Source organism: Budorcas taxicolor, chromosome 21 (assembly GCF_023091745.1).
Source record: "Budorcas taxicolor isolate Tak-1 chromosome 21, Takin1.1, whole genome shotgun sequence".
Taxonomy (NCBI): Eukaryota; Metazoa; Chordata; class Mammalia; order Artiodactyla; family Bovidae; genus Budorcas; species Budorcas taxicolor.
The window spans coordinates 37,942,501-37,967,048 of NC_068930.1; the positions used below are offsets into that span (position 1 = coordinate 37,942,501).

At 43.1% G+C, this 24,548-nt stretch overlaps 1 pseudogene; it reads right to left on the reverse strand.

The window, feature by feature from the left end:
• Positions 1 to 8,813: 8,813 nt before the first annotated feature.
• LOC128066471 (protein SET-like) lies at positions 8,814 to 23,665 on the reverse strand (annotated as a pseudogene).
• Between the last annotated feature and the right edge of the window lie 883 nt (positions 23,666 to 24,548).

A 24,548-nucleotide genomic window follows, 5' to 3' on the forward strand; every position in this document is an offset into this window, starting at 1 on the left:
TGTTTTTCCTATTCATTTCTATGATGGTTTATCCCGGGATATTGACTACAGTTCCCTGCGCTGTACTGGAGGACCTTATTGTTTGTGCTTTCAGTTTTGATAGTGGCTCCCATTATCCTCAAGCTACTTTTTTAAGAAATAGAGGAAAACAACAGAATGGGAAAGACTAGAGATCTCTTCAAGAAAATTAGAAATACCAAGGGAACATTTCATGCAAAGATGGGCTCGATAAAGGACAGAAATGGTATGGACCTAACAGAAGCAGAAGATACTAAGAAGAGGTGGCAAGAATACACGGAAGAACTGTACAAAAAAGATCTTCACGACCCAGATAGTCATGATGATGTGATCACTAATCTAGAGCCAGATATCTTGGAATGCGAAGTCAAGTGGGCCTTAGAAAGCATCACTACGAACAAAGCTAGTGGAGGTAATGGAATTCCAGTTGAGCTGTTTCAAATCCTGAAAGATGATGATGTGAAAGTGCTGCACTCAATATGCCAGCAAATTTGGAAAACTCAGCAGTGGTCACAGGACTGGAAAAGGTCAGTTTTCATTACAATTCCAAAGAAAGGCAATGCCAAAGAATGCTCAAACTACCGCACAATTGCACTCATCTCACATGCTAGTAAAGTAATGCTCAAAATTCTCCAAGCCAGACTTCAGCAATACGTGAACCATGAACTCCCTGATGTTCAAGCTGGTTTTAGAAAAGGCAGAGGAACCAGAGATCAAATTGCCAACATCCGCTGGATCATGGAAAAAGCAAGAGAGTTTCAGAAAAACGTCTATTTCTGCTTTATTGACTATGCCAAAGCCTTTGACTGTGTGGCTCACAATAAACTGTGGAAAATTCTGAAAGAGATGGGAATACCAGACCACCTAACCTGCCTCTTGAGAAATCTGTATGCAGGTCAGGGTCAGGAAGCAACAGTTAGAACTGGACATGAACAACAGACTGGTTCCAAATAGGAAAAGGAGTACGTCAAGGCTGTATATTGTCACCCTGCTTATTTAACTTCTATGCAGAGTACATCATGAGAAACGCTGGACTGGAAGAAACACAAGCTGGAATCAAGATTGCCGGGAGAAATATCAGTAACCTCAGATATGCAGATGACACCACCCTTATGGCAGAAAGTGAAGAGGAACTAAAAAGCCTCTTGATGAAAGTGAAAGAGGAGAGTGAAAAAGTTGGCTTAAAGCTCAACATTCAGAAAACGAAGATGGCATCTGGTCCCATCACTTCATGGGAGATAGACGGGGAAACAGTGGAAACAGTGGTAGACTTTATTTTTGTAGGCTCCAAAATCACTGCAGATGGTGACTGCAGCCATGAAATTAAAAGACGCTTACTCCTTGGAAGAACAGTTATGACCAACCTAGATAGCATATTCAAAAGCAGAGACATTACTTTGCTGACTAAGGTCCATCTAGTCAAGGCTATGGTTTTTCCAGTAGTCATGTATGGATGTGAGAGTTGGACTGTGAAGAAGGCTGAGCGCCGAAGAATTGATGCTTTTGAACTGTGGTGTTGGAGAAGACTCTTCAGGGTCCCTTGGACTGCAAGGAGATCCAACCAGTCCATTCTGAAAGAGATCAGCCCTGGGATTTCTTTGGAGTGAATGATGCTAAAGCTGAAGCTCCAGTACTTTGGACACCTCATGCGAAGAGTTGACTCATTGGAAAAGATTCTGATGCTGGGAGGGATTGAGGGCAGGAGGAGAAGGGGGCGACAGAGGATGAGATGGCTGGATGGCATCACTGACTCGATGACGTGAGTCTGAGTGAACTCCGGGAGATGGTGATGGACAGGGAGGCCTGGCGTGTTGTGATTCATGGGGTCGCAAAGAGTCGGACACAACTGAGAGACTGAACTGAACTGAACTTTTTAAATACATATTTACTTATTTGATCAATGCCTTTGTATCTTCTGTGTCACTGCTGCCCCTTTCATGAACCCTCTCCGCACCTGGCTTGGACTCTGACATTCCCAGCTGGGCCGCTGCCGTGCTCCTGTTGTCCTGTGCAAACCTTCCTCATGCTTGGACTAATATCTCACCCTTGACCACTGCTGATCTTCCTTTCACCACCATGGATGGCCCCCTCACTCTGCTGGGCTCTGACACTCTGCTTGACACTTATTTTTGTGAATGGTATAAAATAGGGCTCTAGGGTTTTTTTGCTGATAAATAATATCAGTACTGTTTATTATATAGTCATCCTTTTGTCATTGAATTAAAAATCTTTTATATGTATATTTTTATAATCAGATATCTATTCCTGGATTTTCCAGTCTGTTACACTGGTTCATTTGTCTAAGCCTATGCCGATATCATGTGGATTTTATTACGGTTGCTTTATAGTGTCCTCTGACATCTGGTAAGTCAAATGTCCCTTTAGCACACTTCTTCCTACATTTAATGGCTAGTCACAGGTACCTTACTCTTTCCAAGTGAATTTCAGGATAATTTAACCCAATTAAAAAGAAATACATGGGGATTATAATAGGAATTTTACTAATTTTACATAAACTTGTAAAGTTGGCCTTTATCTGACATACCCAAGAAGGAAACAATGAAGGCCTTCAATGCTTTTTTCATTGTTCAGATCTTGTCTCATACATTTATCCAATGAATGTTTTTGTTGACCATCTACCATGTGCTAAGCACTGTTCTAGATGCTCGGGATACAAGAGTGAACAAAACAGATAAGGTCCTTGCCTTTTTGAAGTTTGCATTCTATTAATAGTAGGGGGAGACAGGTAATAAACATATAATACATAACACAGGTAAATATGTAATATGACAGACAGTGTAAAATACTATTGCAAAAAAGAAAAAGACTCCAGTTGAGAGGGATATAAAATGCTGGGAAGAGGGTTGTTTTCTATTTAGGATGATAAGTTTATGTGGTGACGTTTGAGCATTGCTGTGAGGAGGGATTCATGCCTTCCAGGCAGAGGAGATGGCAGCTGTGAGGGCAGGAGCCTGCTCTGTGTGTTAAATGGTCAGAGGACGAGCAAGAAGCCCATCATGGCTGAGTGGACTGAGTAAGGGATAAATGTGTTGGCCGATACTGAGGACTTTCGTTTTAACTGTGAGTGAAAAGAAAAGTAATTCCTGAGTTTTCAGCAAAGGAGTAACATGATCTGATGAGGGTATTAAAATATCATTCTGGTGGACAGGGGAGGAAGAAAGGAGATCAGTTAGGAATTTCCTAGGCTAATTCTCACCTGAGATGATGGTGGCTTGGACCAGAGTATCAGAGATGCTAAGAAGTGGGGGATTCTGATCCACTGACTCAAGTGCCGCCATCCTCCACCAGAGGGCGCTACGTATGTGTCCTGGTGAGTCTGGGCTGTGACAGCCGGTCCTTTCCTCACCCTCCCAAAACGACGAGGTTGTGGCTTCTACCTACATAACCGGTACCCCTTCCCTTTTGATTTTATTCAAGACTGGTGTGTCCAGTCTGTAGGGATGAATCATGATAGTATAAGCACCATTCCATCTCCACGATGATATTCTCTAATGTCATAACCTTCTTTTCTTTCCAAGACCCTACACTTTCTCTCTTAACCTCTCCTATGCAGCGCACATGCATAAGCTAGTTTCTGAAAGGTACCTGGGAAAACAGGTCTACTGACTGTGAAAGGAACTCCTTTCTTTGCCATTTCTTTTGGGAACATTGCCTCTTTAAACCTATAGTGTTGAAAAGAAAATGAAATAATGTTTTTTAAAATGTAATTCATGTGCACTTAAAGAAAAACAGACATGGGGAAGGAAATGGCACCCCACTCCAGTATTCTTGCCTGGAAAAGTCCATGGACAGAGGAGCCTGGCGGGCTGCAGTCCATGGGGTTACATGACTGAGCATGTGTGCATGAGGGTGGAGGGTGATGGGTTGGTAGCAATAAACTGATAGAACTAAAAAAAAAAAAGAAAAACAGACATACAAAAGAGTTTACAGCAGTACGGTCCAACAGAACTATAATGGGAGCCACATACATAATTAAATTTTAAAAATTTTTAGAAGTAAAAAGGAACCATTTGAAATTAAGTTTAATAATGCATTTTACTTTAATCCCACATATCAAAAATATTATCATCTCAAAATTTAAACAATGCAAAGTATACTTAATGAAATATTTTACATTCCTTTTTTTTCATATGAGGTCTTCAGAATCTAGTGTGTATTTTATATTTATAGTGTTAGTCGCTCAGTTGTGCCCGACTCTTTGCAACCCCATGGACTTCAGCCCACCAGGCTCCTCTGTCCATGAGATTTTCCAGGCAAAGATACTGGAATGGGTTGCCATTTCTTTTTCCAAGGGATCTTCCCAACTCAGGGATCGAACCTGGGTCTTCTGCACTGCAGGCAGATTGTTTACCGACTGAGCTACAAGCTACTATTTTATACTTAGAGCATATCTCAGTTTAGACCGGCCACTTTCCAAGTGCTCAGTACCCACATATGGCAGGGCATATGTGGGTACCCACATACATACCCACTGTACAGGGCAGTAACAGACAGTGCAGATTTTCAGTGTGTAGAAGGACATTTTATCATCCTCCCAGTACCCTATCTTTTCCTTCCTTCACACTAACCTCTCTCCTGCACCCCAGAGGGGTGATAATCATGACTGTCCAACCTGAGACACCATTTCCCTGTCTCCTGTCCAACTAGAGACACCGTTCCCCAGTCTCCCTAAAAGTTGTATGTGTATCCATTTTTCTACTCCAGTATAACAAGCTTCCATAAACAGGAGTGTAAAAAGAAAAAACACCCACTCATTATCTCAGAGCTCTGTAGGTCAGAAGTCTGGACTTGCCTGCGTTTTCTGCTCAAGGTCCCACAAGGCCGAAATCAAGGTGTCCACTGGGCTGGGATCTTGCCTGGAGGATCTCGGGAAGAACCTGCCTCTTTTGTTGGCAGAATCCAGTTCCTTATGGCTATGGCTCTGAGGTCCTGTTTCCTACAGGCTGCCTAGACTCCTTCTCATGTGGCCCGAATTTCTCATGCTTTGAATCTCTGACTCTCCCTTCCACCTACTAGTTGGAAAAACCTGTGCCTTTAAGGGGCTTGACAGCCGGTCCCCTGAGATTATTAATAGATTAGGTCCACTTGGGTAGTCTTCCTTTGGCCATATAACATAATCACAGAAGTGAGATCATATCCACACTCAAAGGGCAAGGATTATGCCAGGGCAAGGGGCATTGAGGAATTCTAAGAATGTGGCCATGTGACTAAATCCTAGTCAATAGGAGGTTAGTGGCACTTCAATCCTAGTTGCTCAGGCCAACATTTTGGGTGTCATCCTTGTTCTCTTTCTTTTCCTTACACCTCACTGATCAGAGGTCACATTCTGTCAGCTCAACTTCCAAAACACACTCAGAATTCAACTACTTCTTATCACCACCCTCTACCCCTCTTGCTCTGGCCAGCATTATCTTTCACGTGATTAGCGCAGTCATCTCCTAATTGGCTAGACCTCAGCAGTCTCTTCTCAATACAGCATCCAGAGCAATCCGGGTACCGCTACAGAGGACCATGTCGTTCCTCTGCTCAGCACCGTTTGATGGGTGCCCATCTCAGAATGCAAGTCAAAATCCTTAATATGGACTGTAGGCCACTTTGTAGTCCTTGAAAGGTTCTACTTTGGTTTCCTTGTTAGCTCTGCATGTGACCTTGAAATCCTGCCACTTGTCCCTTTTTTCACTTCACTGTAGCCTCACGTGACTTCTTGCTGTTCCCTAAACATATCAAGACATCCTTAGGGTTTTTATGCTTGCTATTCACTTTGTCTAGAATGTTCTTTCCTCAATATATCTGCATGATTAGCTGTACTCACACATAGTCAGGGGAGGCTTCATACCCCTTACCTCTCTGTTTTCTGCTTTGTAGTACTTTTTCACTGTGCCACATGCTCTATTTTAAATTTGATTCTTGTCTCCCCTGTGCTCAGTCGCGTCCGACTCTTTGTGGCCCCATGGACTGTAGCCCACCAAGCTCCTCTGCCCATGGAATTTTCCAGGCAAGAACACTGGACTGGGGTGCCATTTCCTCTTCAGGGAATCTTCCCGACCCAGGGATCGAACCCACATCTCTTGCATCTCCTGCACTGGCAGGTGGATTCTTAAGCGTTAGTGCCACCTGGGAAGTCTGTTTGTCTTCCCCGCTGCTGCTTAGCACTTCAGTTGTGTCTGACTCTGAGCAACCCTATAGACTATAGCTTGCCAGGCTCTTCTGTCCATGGGATTCCCAGGCAGGAATACTAGAGTGGGTTACCATGCCCTCTTCCAGGGGATCTTCCCAACCTAGGGATTGAACCCGAGTCTCCTACATTGCAGGCAGATTCTTTACCACTGAGCTACCAGGGAAGCCCTTGTCTCCCTTACTAAAACATAAATCCATTGGAACAGGGGCCCCCAGTCCCCCCACCTGCCATGCCCATACATTTGTTTATTACTGTACAACCTGGCGCACGGTAGGTACTCAAAATTCTTTGGTGTAAGAATCATAATATGAGAGGGTGATGATAGGAGTTAAAGCATTCTCAAGTCCTTATATTGTTGGGAAGGAAGATAGCGATATTAATTAATTTTAGACTTTGCTAAGCTAAATGTGCATGTTACATTTTTCAGGATTACTTTTAAAAGAACAGAAATAGAACTGCAACTTCAATGTTGTTGAGAAGGAAAGGGCAGAAGAGGAAAATTTAAGCCAGTGGAAGGCAGGAACGAAGGAAAAGTGGCAGAGACATGATAAAAATAAATCACAGAGCTTTCTGATTCCTGTGCATGATGGCAGATGCCTAAATCCCTTCACAATCCTGCAAAACCCACACAGATCAACAATGAAAGCAAATTACAGGACCCCAGCCCTCACCTACAGCATCCTAGGAGAGGGAGAGTAGCTCCAACTTCAATTTACCTGTAAATGGAAAGATTAATATCGGAAACCAGAGGAGCCTGCTCCAGAGCTAACGTCTGAACAGAGGAGTGGCAGGTAGGGATGTGGTGTGGAAGGGAGAAGAGTGTAGCCTGGTCCTAGAGGAGGCCAGCTGCTAACAACAGCAGCTAGAATTATCCCAGAAGGAGAGAGGATCCTATTGTGAGAGGAGGAACACTGAGGACAGGTCTGAGACCTGGTGGATCAGAGCACTGGCAACTGGGTGATTGAAGCATTTGTGAAAATTGATGATATAAGTCACAAAAGAAAAATCTCAATTTTCTTTAAAGAGAGCAGTGATATAAATAACAAATTTATTGAGATTTTAAGAAAATCTCAATTAAAAAGAACAGTGATATAAATAGAATTCTCCAATCACAATGCAATAAAAGTGTTAATCACAAAAAGAATCTTTCACCTAGAAAATTTTAAAACTCTGTACCAAGAAACTCTTGGGTTAATAAAATAATACAAACGAAAATTGCTGAATTTTATGAAATAGCAGTAATGGAAACACAGTTTATCTGAATCTATGTGATACTGTAAAAGTAAGTTAGGAGAGAATGTATTACACTAGATATCTAAGTAAAATTAAAATCAATTTAAAAGCTAAAAAAAAAATGCAAAGCAAACCAAAAGAAAGCAGAATGAAGGAACTATTAAAGATATAAGCAGAAATTAATAAGTTAGAAAACAGAAAAAGAAACTAAAAGGAATAAATAAATCCAAATACTGGTTCTCAGGAAAAAAAGTCAACTCAACAAATTACTAGCTAATCTAACCAGGAAAAAAAAAGAGAGAAAAAAGGCATAAATATGCAAGACAAGAAATGACAAGGAGGAAATAGCCATTGAAACAGAAGAATTAAAAAATTTAAAAACACATTTAGTTTTATTGTAACAAAGCAACTTGTACACTTTTAACATTTAAAACTGAGCACCATTTTTACTTTTCAGTGAAGTAAAAAGAAACATTAAAAAATATACAGGAACAAAATTACAACAGGGAATGTCAATTGCACGTAATTTCCTACAGGTCCTGCTGATTCTCCCATCTAGAGGCAGGGCTCAAGTTATTAGGAGAGAATTTTGTTTTAAAAGGGAAGTTTCCCTGGTAGCTCAGCTGGTAAAGAATCTACCTGCAATGCCGGAGACCTGGGTTTGATCCTTGAGTTGGGAAGATCCCCTGGAGAAGGGAAAGGTTACCCACTCCAGTATTCTGGCCTGGAGAATTCCTTGGACTGTATAGTCGCAAAGAGTCGGACACAACTGAGTGACTTTCACTTTCACTTTTTTGTTTCAAAAGTGTCATCTTAAACTGAAAGTACATCCATTAAACATCACAATCTAACATGCCAAAGGAGTAGCCACGTTGTCAAAATACTCACTTAACCCACCCAAACATCTCAAACCCACCTTTTGCTGACCTTCTATAACCCCATTTTTAAAAAGTTTTTTTTCTTTTTTAAAAAGAGAAAGTAGACAGACATATGTTGGTAAATGCTAACTGCCCATATTCACGTAGAGACACAATGTAGTCTCTGAACACAATATACAGAGAAAGGAGGGGGAAAGGCACTATTCTACGCACTATCGCACAGAGGCCTAGGACCCTCCAGCTTCCAGCAGAGCCAGGAGAGCAGAAGGTTTTTCTTTTTTCCCACAGAGCATGGTGGTGTTGATTCTATAGCCTTTGTTGTGACAGTAAGGGATAAAAATGAATTTGGAATAGAAAGGGGTAGAAATTCCTTTCCCATTGAATTCTGCTCAAGATATTCCCAAATAAGTTGTGAACCTTGGTATAAAAGAGAAAAGAGACCTTAAAAACAGAGTGAATGAGCACAGGAGGAGAAAAAAAAGACTTCAACTTGCTCCCAGGGACTGGAGAAGATTTAACAAGGAAGGTTGGAATCCATCCATGTTCCATGAGTCCTCGTCTCCTTCATCTTCCTCCGCCTCGTCTTGTTCACTTTCATCCTAATCTCCTTCATCGACATCTTCCAATCCTTCTCCCTCTTCACTGTCACCATCATCTTCTTCTGCTTCCCTTCCTCATCATCCATGGCAGGAAACAAGCACCGCTGTAGCGGACTTGGCCAAATATCATCTTTGACGACCTCTCCTAGCCCATCTGCACCCGCATCAGAATGATCAATAAACCAGGTGACGAAGCTCTCTGGTTCCTCATGCTGTCTCTTCCGGCTGGCTTTCTTCTGCATTTGACTTGATCACTTAGTGAAATCCTTTCTGGATTTCCATTTGACTTCAGTGGACTTTGAAGATGGATCGCCACTCTCATGCAGATGTAAGTGTTTGGAGACAACTTTATTTTCAGAGTAAGTGAAAATAATTTTCTATTTTCATCAAGATAAAAATCGCTTCTGTAACCTGATTTAATATCTTCAAATTCCGTCACTTCAACGCTTGTCAAATAAGGCAGCGCCTCTTCATCCTTCCCAAGCAGTGCAGACGCTTGCGGATGGTTAACAAATGTTGTTACCCCCAAATTTGGGATTTTGGCAATCAATTCCAACTTCTTCTGAAAAAATTATTGGCGGAATTTGTTCTATTTCTGTTCGACTTTCAAAATCTCCTCACTGGCTTGTTCACTAAGTCTGTCTATTTCATCTTGTACTCCGTCAATATGTTCAGTTGCTTCTTGCCCTTCTTTCTCTTCCTTCAGCAAGTTCGGAGGAGACGTTTTGTCTGGCCTGGAGGCAGGAGTCAGTTTTGGTTTTTTTGGTTTCTTTATGTCGGATGGAAGCGGAGACTGGTGTTTGGGGGCCGTGCTGGAAAAAAAAACAAGAATCAATCCAGGGGAAGAGGCTCATAACATGCACTCTGAGAACTAAGGCTGCCCCAGCAGACAGAGGTTTAAATACCTAAAAATCTCAGGAAGCTACTTTTCACAAGTCTAGAACAAACACATTTGAAAATGTAGCATAAATAGGCAACTTCCTAGGGAAATATTATTTGCCAAAATTTACCCTAATAAACATTAAAAATTTAAATAAACTAAATAATTACTCTTCAAGAATTCATAGGGCCCAGAAGAATTCATAAGAGAACACATCAAATCTTCAAAGCTCCTTAAGAAGTTCCAGAACATAGAAAGAGAAATTCCCACATTATTTTTATTCTATTTCTTTAAATGTCCCCTCAACATTATTTTTAAATAGCCACATGCAATTTAAAGAAATCAAGAGGGAGAAGTAATCTTTGATATTTATTCAAATATTCACCATTTCTGATAGTCTTCACTATTTCCTGAAGATTCAACGTCCCATTTAGTTCCAGGCAAGAAAAGGAAAAATAAGTAAAAAAGGGAGAAGTGGTGATACTTATAACCAGAAAGCAAAGCTTTTCCAGATATCTTTGGCAGAGTTTGCTTAAGTCTCAATGGCTGGAAAACTCTGCTGTCATTTTTAGCTGGCATATGGCTTTTCTAAACAAATTCAGAGTTCTGATGGTAAGGAAGACATGGAAAATGCTTGTTGGGTAGAGAGAAAGCAGTAACTCCCGCAGCCCACCCTTCTGGCTATCTATCCTCCCATATACAGAACATCCGTTCAGTTCAGTCGCTCAGTCGTGTCCGACTCTCCCTAATGAAGACAGTTCTGAGGTCTCATTCAGACACTGCATCCATCTCAAAAGCCAGAATCTCTAGTTCATTGGCAGTTTCTCCACTTAGCCCTGGTGTGAATCCTCATACCACGTCCAGTAACCCATGAACTAAAAGCCAAGTTATCTTCCCCCAACATATCCATATATAATAATGGAGAAGGAGTGGGAAGAATGGGGAACTTATCAAAGCTATTGAGACTATTAGATCTATGGCAAATACCAAATTTTGCTAGACAGGAAAAGCCTCGTTTGATAGTAATTTCCTTACTCAGACAACCTATTCCCTGGGAAAAACTTTATTGATTGTGCTTCATAGTCCATGTTTCATCTTTTTAAAAAATAGACATCTTGTTTTTTAAAAAGTATGTATTTATTTGGCTGCAGTGGATCTTAGTGGCAGCACTCAAGACCTTTGGTCTCTGCTATGGAACACAGGACCCCTAGTTGCAGCATGCAAACTCTTAGCTGCGGTATGTGGAATCTAGTTCCCTGGCCACAGATTGAACCCCGGCCCCCTGCGCTGGGAGTGCCGAGTCTTAGCCACTGGACCACCAGGGAAGTCCCTCCATCTTCTTTAGAATGACTTCTTATGCATCACCCTCTTGAGCCATATTTGAAGTAAATTTGGGGGAGGATGCCCTTTCTGTCGTGTGTGTTCAGGGACCTTGGGTTGAAAAATGATTAAGTTTTGCTGGTCAGATCCTTAAATTTTCATTTTTGGTGATATGATTCCCTCAAAAATGTTGTAGCCTTCCAGTCTATTTACCTCTTCTTCAGTCCTTTGTGTGAGTAACCACAGCTGAAGCTCCTGTAAGGTCACAGTCCATGGACCTAAACATCTTCCTCTATTAGCTGTTGGCCTCTGTGTTCTGCTTATTCTTCTGACCTTCAAATTAATGCTTATTGACGTGAGACAATTGGAAACAAACGGCTCTAGCTGAAGAGAATACTTTGCAGACACCCCCCATCCCCTGCTTTTTCTGTTGAGTGGTGATTCTTTTTTTTTTTTAGTTATTTTTTATTGGAGTATAGTTGCTTTTTAATCTTGTGTTAGTTTCTGCTGTACAGCAAAGTGAATCAATTATACGTATGCATATACCCCCTCTTTTTCAGATTTCCTTCCCATTTAGGTCACCACAGATCACTGAGGAGAGTTCCCTGTGCTATAGAGTAGGTTCTCGTCAGTCATCTATTTTATACATACTCCCACTGCAGTGTTCTTGCCTGGAGAGTCCCAGGGACGGGGGAGCCTGGTGGGCTGCAGACCATGGGGTCGCTGAGAGTTGGACACGACTCAGTGACTTCCCTTTCACTTTTCCCTTTCATGCATTGGAGAAGGAAATGGCAACCCACTGCAGTGTTCTTGCCTGGAGAGTCCCAGGGGCGGGGGAGCCTGGTGGGCTGCCGTCTATGGGGTCGCTGAGAGTTGGACACGACTCAGTGACTTCCCTTTCACTTTTCCCTTTCATGCATTGGAGAAGGAAATGGCAACCCACTGCAGTGTTCTTGCCTGGAGAGTCCCAGGGACGGGGGAGCCTGGTGGGCTGCCGTCTATGGGGTCGCACAGAGTCGGACACGACTGAAGCGGCGCAGCAGCAGCAGCAGCAGCGTGTATAAGTCAGTCTCAGTCTCCAAATTTATCCCATCACCCCCTTCCCCCTTGATATCCATTAAGTTGTTCTTTACATCTTTGCTTTGTAACTAAGTTCTTTTGTATCATTTTTCTAGCTTCAACATATAAGTGATATTATACAATGTTTATTTTTCTCTTTCTGACTTCATTCTGTATGACCGTCACTAGATCTAGCCACCGCTCTGGAAATGGCACTATTTCGTTCCTTTTTAGTCCTGGGTAATATTCCATTGTATATATGCACCACATCTTCTTTAGCCATTCCTCTGTTGATGGACATTTAGATTTTTTAAAAAAAAATGTATTGGAGGATAGTTGCTTTACAATGTGTTAGTTTCTTCTGTAAAGTGAAACAGTTATACCTATATACATATGTATGGATTTTCTTCTCATTTAGGTCACCATAGAGCATTGAGTCGGAGAAGGCAGTGGCACCCCACTCCAGTACTCTTGCCTGGAAAATCCCATGGACAGAGGAGCCTGGTGGGCTGCAGTCCATGGGGTCGCTAAGAGTTGGACACGACTGAGCGACTTTACTTTCACTTTTCACTTTCATGCATTGGAGGAGGCAATGGCAACCCACTCCAGTGTTCTTGCCTGGAGAATCCCAGGGACGGGGGAGCCTGGTGGGCTGCCGACTATGGGGTCGCACAGAGTCGGACACGACTGAAGCGACTTAGCAGCAGTAGCAATGCGAACCTACTGAAGAGCACAGGGAGCTCTACTCAGTTGAAAGTGAAAAGTGAAGGTGAAGTCGCTCAGTAGTGTCTGACTCTTCAGGACCCCATGGACTGCAGCCCATCAGGCTCCTCCATCCATGGGATTTTCCAGGCAAGAGTACTGGAGTGGGGTGCCATCACCTTCTCCAAAAAGATGCTCAACATTGCTAATTATTAGAGAAATGCAAATCAAAACTATAATGAAGTATCACCTCATACCAGTCAAAATGGCTGCATTAAAGTGTCTACAAATAAAAAATAAAGGAGAGAGTATGGAAGAAAAGTAACCTTCCTATTATATATAAATTCCTACACTGTTGGTAGGAATATAAATTGGTACAGTCACTATGAAGAACAGAATGGAGGGTCCTTATAAATGAAAAATAGAGTTGCCATATGATCCTGCACTCTCAATCCTGGGCAATATCCAAAGAAAACTCTAATTCAAAAAGATACATGTACCCCAAATTTCATTATACCACTACTTCAATAGCCAAGGCAGGGAAACAATGTAAGTGTCCATCAACAGATGAGTGGATAAATACAATATATATTGGAATATTACTCAATCATAAAAAATAATGAAATAATGACATTTGCAGCAACACAGATGGACTTGCTGCTGCTGCTAAGTCGCTTCAGTCGTGTCTGACTCTGTGCGACCCCATAGACGGCAGCCCACCAGGCTCCCCCATCCCTGGGATTCTCCAGGCAAGAACACTGGAGTGGGTTGCCATTTCCTTCTCCAATGCATGAAAGCGGAAAGTGGAAGTGAAGTCATTCAGTCATGTCCGACTCTTAGCGACCCCACGGACTACAGCCCACCAGGCTCCTCCGTCCATGGGATTTTCCAGGCAAGAGTAGGAGTGGGGTGCCATTGCCTTCTCCCGAATGGACATAGATACTATCATATTAAGTAAAGTAAGTCAGATAGAGAAACAAAAATATCATGATATCATTTATATGTGGAATCTAAAATATGATACAAAAGAATTTATTTATAAAGCATAAATAGACTCACAAACATTAAAAAAAAGCTTATTGTTAATTAAGGGAATAGTTGAGAGAGGTGGGCAGCAGAGATAAATTAGGATTTTGGAATTAACATATACGTACTATTATATATAAATTAGATAAACAACAAGAACCTACTTACAGCATTGTATCTTACATAGAGCTAGCAGAGGAAATAATGATGAGTAAAGACTGCTTCAATAATTACAGAAATAATAATACAATAATAATCATTTCATGGAAAATAGATGGGGAAACAATGGAAACAGTGAGACTTTAGTTTTGGGGGCTCCAAAATCACTGCAGATGGTGACTGAAGCCATGAAATTAAAAGATTCTTGCTCCTTGGAAGAAAAGCTATGACCAACCTAGACAGCATATTAAAAAGCAGAGATGTTATTTTGCCAACAAAGGTCCGTCTAGTCAAAGCTATGGTTTTTCCAATAATCAGGTATGGATGTGAGAGTTGGATTATAAAGAAAGCTGAGCGCTGAAGAATTGATGCTTTTGAATTGTGGTGTTGGGGAAGACTTGAGAGTCCCTTGGACTGCAAGGATGTCCAATAAGTCCATCCTAAAGGAAATCAGTCCTGAATATTCATTGGAAGGACTGATGCTGAAGCTGAAACTCCAATACTTTGGCCACCTGCTTCGAAGAACCAACTCATTGGAGAACCCCTGATGCTGGGAAAGATTGAAGTCGGGGGGAGAAGGGGACAAGAAAGGATGAGATGGTTGGATAGTATCACCGACTCAATGGACATGAGTTTGAGTAAGATCTGGGAGTTGGTGATGGACAGGGGAAGCCTGGCGTGCTGCAGTCCATGGGGTTGCAAAGAGTCAGAAACAACTGAGCGAATGAACTGACTGAGGCAGTTCTCATGAAGATATGCTATGAGTATAACACACATCCCATCCTATTTACATAAAGTATTGTTTGGATGCTAAGTGATAATATTGAAATATATTAGGCAAAATAAAATTGAAAAATCATTTTCATCTCTTTTGTTTTGCTTTTTACTTTTTTACTCTATCTAGTAGAATGCTTAAAATTATATGGCTTGCATTATGTTTTGGTAGAACATTAAGAATTCAGAATGTACTTTTCTGTGTGCTGAGACAAATAAATTGCCTGTATTTTGATATTTTATGTTCTAAACAAAAGAAACAGACCAAAACAAAGAAAAATATATAAGCAAGATTTTTTTTTTAACTGTGAAGTTGTATGATTAGAGCAAAATTATGTGATGTGAAGGAAAGGAGATGTTGGTGGTTCTTGCGTAGAAAGATTAAGACAAGAAGACGTCATTGAGATGGTGCCTTTGAGTTGTGATAGGAATGGTGAAGATCCATCATGCTCTCCAGCACCGCCCCCTGAGAATATTGATGAAATCTATGAGTAAAAGGGACTTAAAGTTTGCATTTCTCTGCCAAATGGCCTTAGGGAATTCCCCATGACTTCTGAGGTCAGGTTGAAGAGTAATGCCATGGGGCAAATTGCTCCCACTTCAGGGCCAGCATGAGGCAGGTTTTATATATGACACTCTTGGCATGGAATGCTGTTGGGATTTTCAAGATGACTTCTTCAATCCCTTGGTCACCTCAGGTCTCAAACACTCAATCTCTGCTAGATGAATTATCTAGGGACTGCTTCTCAAAGAAAAAAGAGTCATAATTGAATAGGTTTTGTTGAAAAGTTGGGTGCCGCCCCGACTTGCCTCTTTAGAGTGAGTGTCCTATTGGCTGCTATTATTTTCCTGAAGGCCCCACTTGGATCAATGACAGGGTAGCAAAGCAATGCACCTAAGCAGTTTCTTCAAATCCATCAACATTTCAGGTCAGAGCATAACACACAAGTTATGCTGCCTGTAAAATTCAAAGAGGCTTCCTTGGCATTGGGATTGGGGGAGCACAAGGACTCTTACCTTTACAAAGGATGTCCTTATAAGCCCTAGATCAGTGGTCCCCATCCCCTGGGGCCAGGTGCTGGTACCTGTCCAGGAATCAGGCTGCATAGCAGAAGGTGAGCAGTGGGCAAAGTGGGCAAGTGAGCAAAGCTTCATCTGTATTAACAGCCAGTCTCCATTGTTAGTTATCTATTTTAAGCATGCGTGTGTTAGTCGCTCAGTTGTGTCCGACTCTTTGTGATCCCATGGACTGTAGCCTGCCAGGGGAGTAAGGGAGATAAATATTTTTAAACTATGACTAAAAAGAGGGTTCTATTAGTAAAGAAGAAGAGGATACTAGGTACTGGACAGTAATTAGGTCTGCCAGACCAATATGAACTGTTTAACACAAGAAAAGGGATATCTTGGCTCAAGGATCTGAAAAGTCCAGAGGCTGCACTCGCTTGATTCAGTGGCTTAAGAAATCACAAGGAATCCAGTTGCTCTCTGCTCTCCACCCTGCCTTCCTCCATATCAAAATAACCTGAGGCTGACTCCCCTTGTGGTCCTCAGACAACTTGCAAGGTTACAAGCTTTTTCATTCATGCCCAGTGGATAATACAGAGTATCAGGATCCCAGCATTTGCAGCTGACATGCTCAGTCCATTGCTGAGCTCAGAGGATGGAACGCACTGATTGGTTTGGCCCAGGTGGTGAGCTTAAAGCCAGGTCTAGGATGGAACCATTTCAGGAGCTCCAAGGATCAGGTTCTCCATGGAAAGTATGGTCTATTGAAAAGGGGCCAGGGACCTCTGGAGAAGGAGCTGGGGAAATGGACGATACGAAGAGACCAGTGAATGTCCTCAGAGTATCCAGACAAGAAGGAGTCGATCAGAAAGGGAATTAATCAGCACAGGAAAGACTGAAAAAAGGAGAGTCTCTAAAGGGACATGGTCAGTGTTCATCTGAGCACTGGCTGGGGACAGGGAGGTCTAGCCCGAAGTCGTATCCTGTCCAGTTCCAATATCACATGCATTTGTACTATGAGGGTCTTGGAAGCACACTCCTGCTTTTCTTAGCACTCCCCCCCCCTCCCATTTTGGTTCTCCCATTTTGGTAACTCACGGTGTGAGTTACTACATCACCATTCTGATTTTCACATTAATTTGTGACTCACTGTGTCAGCCAAAGCTCTTTTCTGAGCCTGTGTGGCTGAGAACCAGACCCTGAAGTCCTGGTGTTTCTACGATACCAGATGACTCATTGTGAGTCTACTAGCAACCAGCCAGTGGCTTTTCCTTGAAGATCCCCACATCGTCATGTGTCCAACCCATTGTCTACTTCCTGGGTGCTGATCTGAGGTTTTCTAGAGTTAAATGTCTTATGCTAGAATCCCACTGCATCGTTCCTGATGTTGATAAGGCTGGGTTTGAGCTGATGCAAAGTTCTTTTTCATCTTTAGGACCTCTTTCTGTGAAGACTTATTACCTGCATGGCTACCCTTTTAATTCTACAGTAGAAGAGTCTGAAGTACAAACTTGAATCTTACATGAACAGATATTTCACACGAAATTCAAATTGAAGATATACTCCTGTGCATAAATCATAGGTGAAGGTGAAGTCGCTCAGTTGTGTCCAACTCTTTGCGACCCCGTGGACTGTAACCTAGGAGGCTTCTCCGTCCATGGGATTCTCCAGGCAAGAATACTGGAGTGGGTTGCCATTTCCTTCTCCAGGGGATCTTCCCGACCCAGGGATCGAACCAGGGTCTCTCGCACTGGAGGCAGACGCTTTAACCTCTGAGCCACCAATCAAAATGAGATATTGCTACATACCCATTAGAAAGGCTAAAATGAGAAAGACTTGACCACACCCAGTGTTGGCAAGGATGTGAAGAAAGTAGAACACATACATTTCTTCTGGAAGTGTGAAGCCAAGTGGGCCTTGGGAAGCATTACTATGAACAAAGCTAGTGGAGATGATGGAATTCCAGCTGAGCAATTTAAAATCCTAAAAGATGGTGCTGTTAAAGTGCTGTCATTGCTGAGTCTCTCAGTTGTGTCCAATTCTGAGGCCCCATAGACTGTAGCCCACCAGGCTCCTCTGTCCATGGGATTTCCCAGTCAAGAATACTGAAGGGGGTTGCTGTTTCCTTCTTCAGGAGATATTCCTGACCCAGGAATCGAACCTTCATCTCCTACAAGTTTCCTGTATTGCAGATGGATTCTTTAATACTGAGCCACCAGGGATTCCCACTGCTCTCAATATATCAGCAAATTTGGAAAACACAGCAGTGGCCAAAGGACTGGAAGAGGTCAGTTTTCATTCCAATCCCCAAAAAGTGAAAGGTCAAAGATTTTTCAAACTACCATACTACTGTGCTCATTTCTCATGCTAACAAGGTAATGCTCAAAATCCTTCCAGCTAGGCTTCAGCAGTATGTGAACCGAGAACTTCCAAATGTACTAGCTGGATTTGGAAAAGGCAGAGGAACCAGAGACAAATTGCCAGCATTTGCTGGACCATAGAAAAAGCAAGAGAATTCCAGAAAAACATCTATTTCTGTTTCATTGATTATGATAAAACCTTTAACTGTGTGTATCACAACAAACTGTGGAAAATTCTTAAACAGATAGGAATACCAGAGCACCTTACCTGTCTCCTGAGAAACCTGTATGCGGGTCAAGAAGCAACAGTTAGAATTGGACATGGAACAATGGACTGGTTGAAAATTGGGAAAGGAGTATGTCAAGGCTGTATGTTGTCACCCTGCTTATTTAACTTCATGGCAAATAGAAGGGAAAAAAGTGGAAACTCTGACAGATTTTATTTTCTTGGGCTCTTAAATCACTGTGGATGGTGGCTGCAGCCACAAAATTAAAAGACATTTGCTCCTGGGAAGAAAAGCTATGACAAACCCAGGCAATGTATTCAAAAGTAGAGACATCACCTTGCCGACAAAGGTCCACATAGTCAAAGCTATGGTTTTTCTAGTAGTCATATACAGATGTTAGGGTTGGACCCTAAAAAAGGGTAAGCGAAAGTCGCTCAGTCATGTCCGACTCTTTGTGACCCCATGGATTATACAGTCCATGGACTTCTCCAGGCCAGAATACTGGAGTGGGTAGCCATTCCCTTCTCCAGGGCATCTTCCCAACTCAGGGATCAAACCCAGGTCTCCCACATTGCAGGTAGACTCTTTACCAACTGAGCTATCAGGGAAGCCCCAAAAAGGGTAAGTGCCAAAAAACTGATGCTTTTGAATTGTGTGTGCTGATGGAGAAGACTCTTGAGAGTCCCTTGAACAGCAAGAAGATCAAACCAGTCAATCCTAAAGGAAATCAACCCTGAACATTCATTGAAAGGACTGATCCTGAAGCTGAAGCTCCAGTACTTTGGCTACATGAGGCAAGAAGCTGACTCACTGGAAAAGACCCTGATGCTGGGAAAGACTGAGGGAGGGAAGAAAAAGGGCCAACAGAGGATGAGATGGCTGGATGACATCACCAACTCAATGGACATAAGTTTGAGCAAACTTAGGGAGATGGTGAAGGACAGGGAAGCCTGGTGTGCTGCAGCCCATGGGGTTGCAAAGAGTCAGACATGACATAGTGACTGAACAACAACTTGGGAAGTCTGTTAGGCAATATGTATTAAGTGGAACACACATTTATCCTATACCTTGACAATTCTACTCCTAACTATGTGTGGAACAGAAATGCATACATATGGTCACCAAAAGACATAGGTAAAAATACTCATTACAGCACTATTCCTAATAGGTCTACCTGGGAAATAATACAAGTGTGCATTGACGTAGGGACTTAACAATATCACTGATGGTAGAATTTATAAAGACATTGTGTTATATCCAAACCATTGTTGACTTAAAAAACATTCATAACCTAAAAGTTGAGAGCAATGTTTATCCCGTAGAAATTTTTAGGACTTCAAGCCCGAAAGACAGCATCTCAAGTGACCCTGAGTCAAGTGCTCCGAGCAGGTAGAGGGAGGACCCATGTTATAGAGAAGTTTTGCAACAAAGGGCAGGTAGTCTGAACATCAAAAGATTATTGTTAATTAAAGAAAACCAGATAACCCAAGTTAAGGGATTTAGTGCCTTTGGGGCATACCTGGTGCCTGGAGAATCCCATGGACAGAGGAGCCTGGTAGGCTGCAGTCCATGGGGTCACTAAGAGTTGGACATGACTGAGCGACTTCTCTTTCACTTTTCACTTTCATGCATTGGAGAAGGAAATGGCAACCCACGCCAGTGTTCTTTCCTGGTGAATCCCAGGGACGGGGGAGCCTGGTGGGCTGCCAACTATGGGGTCGCACAGAGTCGGACACGAGTGAAGTGACTTAGCAGCAGCAGCAGCGGTACCTCAGTGGTAAAGAATCTGCTTGCAATGCAGGAGATGAGGATTCGATCCCTGGGTTGGGAAGATCCCTTAGAGTAGGAAATGGCAACCCACTCCAGTATTCTTGCCTGGAAAATCCACAGAGAAGCCTGGTGGGCTACAGTCTAGAGGGTCACAAAGAGTCAGACACAACTGAGTGACTGAGTGTGCGCGTACACACACACACAAACACACACATGGGAAGATGTAAGAGTCTGGGCTCACTGAGATTACCCCTCTCACATGCACCTCAGCCATCTGGGACCAGCGTCCTGTTTTCACTTCCTGAGTGTCCTTTCCTCAGGGCTTATTGTAAGAAGTGGCTACAATCTGATGACTGCTGCTGCTGCTGCTGCTGATGATGACTGCTAGACGGCAGGTATTCTCCTTCCTGAGTTCCCCCAGGGCTCACTGGCTCAGTTTGGAGGGCTGCAATCACTGATGACTGTGACATTCCTGTTTACTGATATGGCAAGAAATATTCCATTTCTCATCACGTCATACTATAAAGCAAAGAAAATCAAGGAAGTCCCATTGCATTCACAACAACCAGGAAGACTTTCGTTGCTGCTGCTGCTGCTAAGTCACTTCAGTCGTGTCCGACTAAGAAGCCAGACACAAAAGATTATATATAGTATGATTCCATGTAGAAGAAGATCAAGAACAGGCAAAAGCTAATTTATGGTTAGATGTCAAGGTAATGGTTACCTTTGGAGGAGGAGGTGGGTAAAGACTGGGAAGTGGTTTGTGAGCTGCTTCTAAGTGCTGCTAACATGCTCCTTTTTGCTCTGGGTAGTGATTACACAGATGTGTACACTCTGCAAACAATTCATCTGGTTATACAATGATACTTTGTACACTTTTCTTGGCTGGACTCAGTGACATATCTATAGGTCGTCTGATCGACAGCTGGCCTCTGCTAAGGCAGTTTAGAAGAGTCAGCTCTGCTACGTGGCCTTGAGCAGGCTAGCCCAGGCCTGTTCGTCTGGAATGGCTGTGTGGCCAAAGGGCAGTGTTCAAGTCCACTTCAAGCCTCTGCTTTCACCATATCTGTGAACATTCCATTGTCCAAAGCAAGTCACATGGTGGAAACTGGAATCAAGGCGTAGGCAGGTCACTCCACTCACGGTGGGCAGGTCCTGCAAAGTCATATGGTAAAGGGCCTGTTTCCAGGGAGGATGATGAATTGGGCCATCAACACAAGTCTACCAATTGGTAGGAGAAAGAAAACGAAGTTAATGACAATGCAGTTAAACATACAATAACTGAGAGAAACACAGGGTCCTTTAAGGGCACAGAATGGGGCACAGTTTATATTTTATCTGACATTAAAATTATTCACGGAAAAAGTTTATGCACAGACATTTTCCCTTCCAGACTATGAACTTTTCTACATGCTTCATTTTCACATCTTCCAGCTCCTGGCATAGTGCCTTGCATAAAACGGCACTTCAGCATTTGCGAAATACGTGCTCAGTCATAAAGGTAGTAATTTCCTCTTTGTCCATTTTTATTTCAGGCTCTAGGAGAAGAATGAGACCTGCATATGTAGCAAGACACATTTTTACATTTTATAGCTGTTTTAGTGAACTCATAAACTCCATTCATAGAACAGGCTCCTGTCAAGCGAAGGGTTGGAGGAGTTCCAGCACAGAAATGGGTGGAATCATCCAGATTTTGATGTGTTCCCTTTTGTTTTGCTGGTGGTGGGGTGTCTTTTATATATTTTTAGAACCTGCAGTAAAATATACATGACATCACATTTACCATTTTACCGATTTAAGTGTACAGTTCAGTGGCATTAGGTACACTCAAACTACCATACAACCGCGACCACCATCTGTCTCTGGAACTTTTTTTTATCTTCCCAAGCTGACATTCTGTACCTATTAAACAGCAACCCTCCATTCTCCCTGCTCCCCAGCTCCTGGAAATCAGCACTTTACTTTCTGCCTCTATGAACTGGACTACTCCAGCTGCCCCCTATCAGTGGGCTCATATAGTCCTTTCATGGCTGGCTTATTTCACTTAGTATAATGTTCTCAAGGCTCATCCATGTTGTAGCATGTGTCGGAATTTCCTCTCTTTTTAAGGCTGAATGATATTCCGTTATATGTATATACCAAATTTTGTTTATTCATTCATCTGTTGATGGACGCATGGGTTGCTTCTACCTTTTGGCTATTGTGAAGTAATGTACAAAGCAAATTCCACCCAAGTATGGAATTCTGGACAGAGGAGCCTGGCGGGCTACAGTCCGTAGGGTTGCAAAGAGTCAGACACGACTGAAGTGACTTAGCACATGGAATTCTGGGGTGGAAAGTGCCTCTTCACTCAATTTGAAAGTGAGTGGAATCAAAGCCACATTAGGGCAGTATAGCTAAAACTCATGGCCTAATTAACTTTTACCAGAGGTCACTTTAAAAACAGAGATTCTGATAATGATAAAAATAGGGATTCTGATAAGAAAATAAGAATTACTTTTCTGAAGGCGATACAATTGGCTGAGAATTTAATAATAGGATGAGACATTAAACCAAGCCTCATTATTTACCCCAGGAATGATATCCAGAGCGTGGCAGGCACCAAGATTTCAGAACTAATCTTGTGGGTGGAAGGTCACAGGTAGACTTACACAGGCCATTTCTAAGTTTGGCTGCTTCAGCCTAGATATCACACTCCCTCAACCAAACACCCGCTTCCCTGCCTGGCTAACCTCTAATTAATTCTTTGACAGCCAGTCAAACACCTCTTGCTCAGAAAAGTTTTGCTTGACCTAGGCCCTCACCCTGAAGCCTGGGTTGGGCTTCTCACCCTGTTGCTCCTTCAGTTCAGTGACTGCTTGGCGCCCCTCCATGGAGGAATAAGGACTGGCTGGCCTCTACCCCAGCTGCTCAAGCCTCAGTCAACACTCATAGGATGGATGTGTTGACTTAAAAAATATATATATCCACAAACTAAAAGTTGACAGCTATGTTTAATTTGGTGGAAATTTTTAGGATTTCAAGCCCTGGAGACAGTATTTCAAGGGACCCCGAGACAACTACTCTGAGGAAGGAGAGGACCCAGAGTATAGAGAAGTTTGGAGACAAATGGCAGGCAGTCTGAACATCAGAAGCTTATTGTTAATTAAAGAAAACCAGATAACCCAAGTTAAGAAATTTAGCGCCTTTCTATATATGGGAAGATGCAACAGTTTGGGCTCACGGAAATCTTTCCTTTCATTTGTATCTGAGCTATTCTGGGCCAGCACTCTATGTTTTTCACATCCTGAATTCCCTTGGGACTCACCATAGGGAGTGGCTGCCATCTGACAGCTGCCGGGATCTCAGGTGTTCTCCTTCCAGAGTGCCCTTAGGGCTCAGGAGCTCACATGGGAGGGTTGAAGTTACTGATGACTGTGACAATGTTGCGTACTGATATGGCAGGAAATACTCCATTTCTTAGATGAGTGACTCCTCTATTGAAACTGCCACAAGTTCCCAAACCAGGCGGTCAGTGGAGCCAGGCCATGGGCACTGGGTGAAGGAGTGGAAGCTGCAGGGACAGCCGCCCTTGCTGGGAGCACCCTCTCCTGTCACGCTGCCATGCCCCAGCTGTTCCTGCACCAAAGCAGGCCAAGTGGGAAGGGCCTCGGGAAAGCAGAGAAAAGCTCAGTATCCAAAGTACCAAAGAACATCAGAAGGGGCAAGACTGACCTGAAGGCTGGGCTGCCCCGAGGCCTGCAGGGCATGCTGCAGGGCTTGGCTGAAGAGATTGTTGGTGATGGGCGTCCCTGACTGGACGCTGGAGGACATTGGGGAGGTCCCTGAGGAGTGGCCCTAGAGACAGACCAAGGTCAGCGCCACCCTCAGAGCCAGCCCAGTCTCCCAGCACACACCCACTGCTGTCCCATCACCCTGCCTCACCGCTGCCTCCCAGCAGGGGCCAGCATGAGACAGCCACACAGAGCTGCCTGAAAGCCCTCTACATGCACAGGAAGGGTTCTGTACTCTTTTGCTCCAGGGAGATGGAATGGGAGCCCTGACTGAGCCTAGGACCCACACTGGGAGAGGAGAGATGGCCTTGCCGGCTGGAGTGACTATGAGTAGGAATGCTTAAGCCTGTGATGTATGCCTGGCCACTTTCAGGAGTAAGTAAGGGACCATTATGCAACATGAGGTTCTTCCAACTGCTGAGAAGAGTCAGTCAGGCCTGGGATGAGCCCCAGGCTTCTAAGCCTAAAAGCAGGTGAGGGGAGGTCGCCTGAGCTGCAGTGGGAAACCCACTGGGGCTCTAGGTAGAGCTCAGATCAAAGCAGATGGAGCACAAGGATCAGCAAAT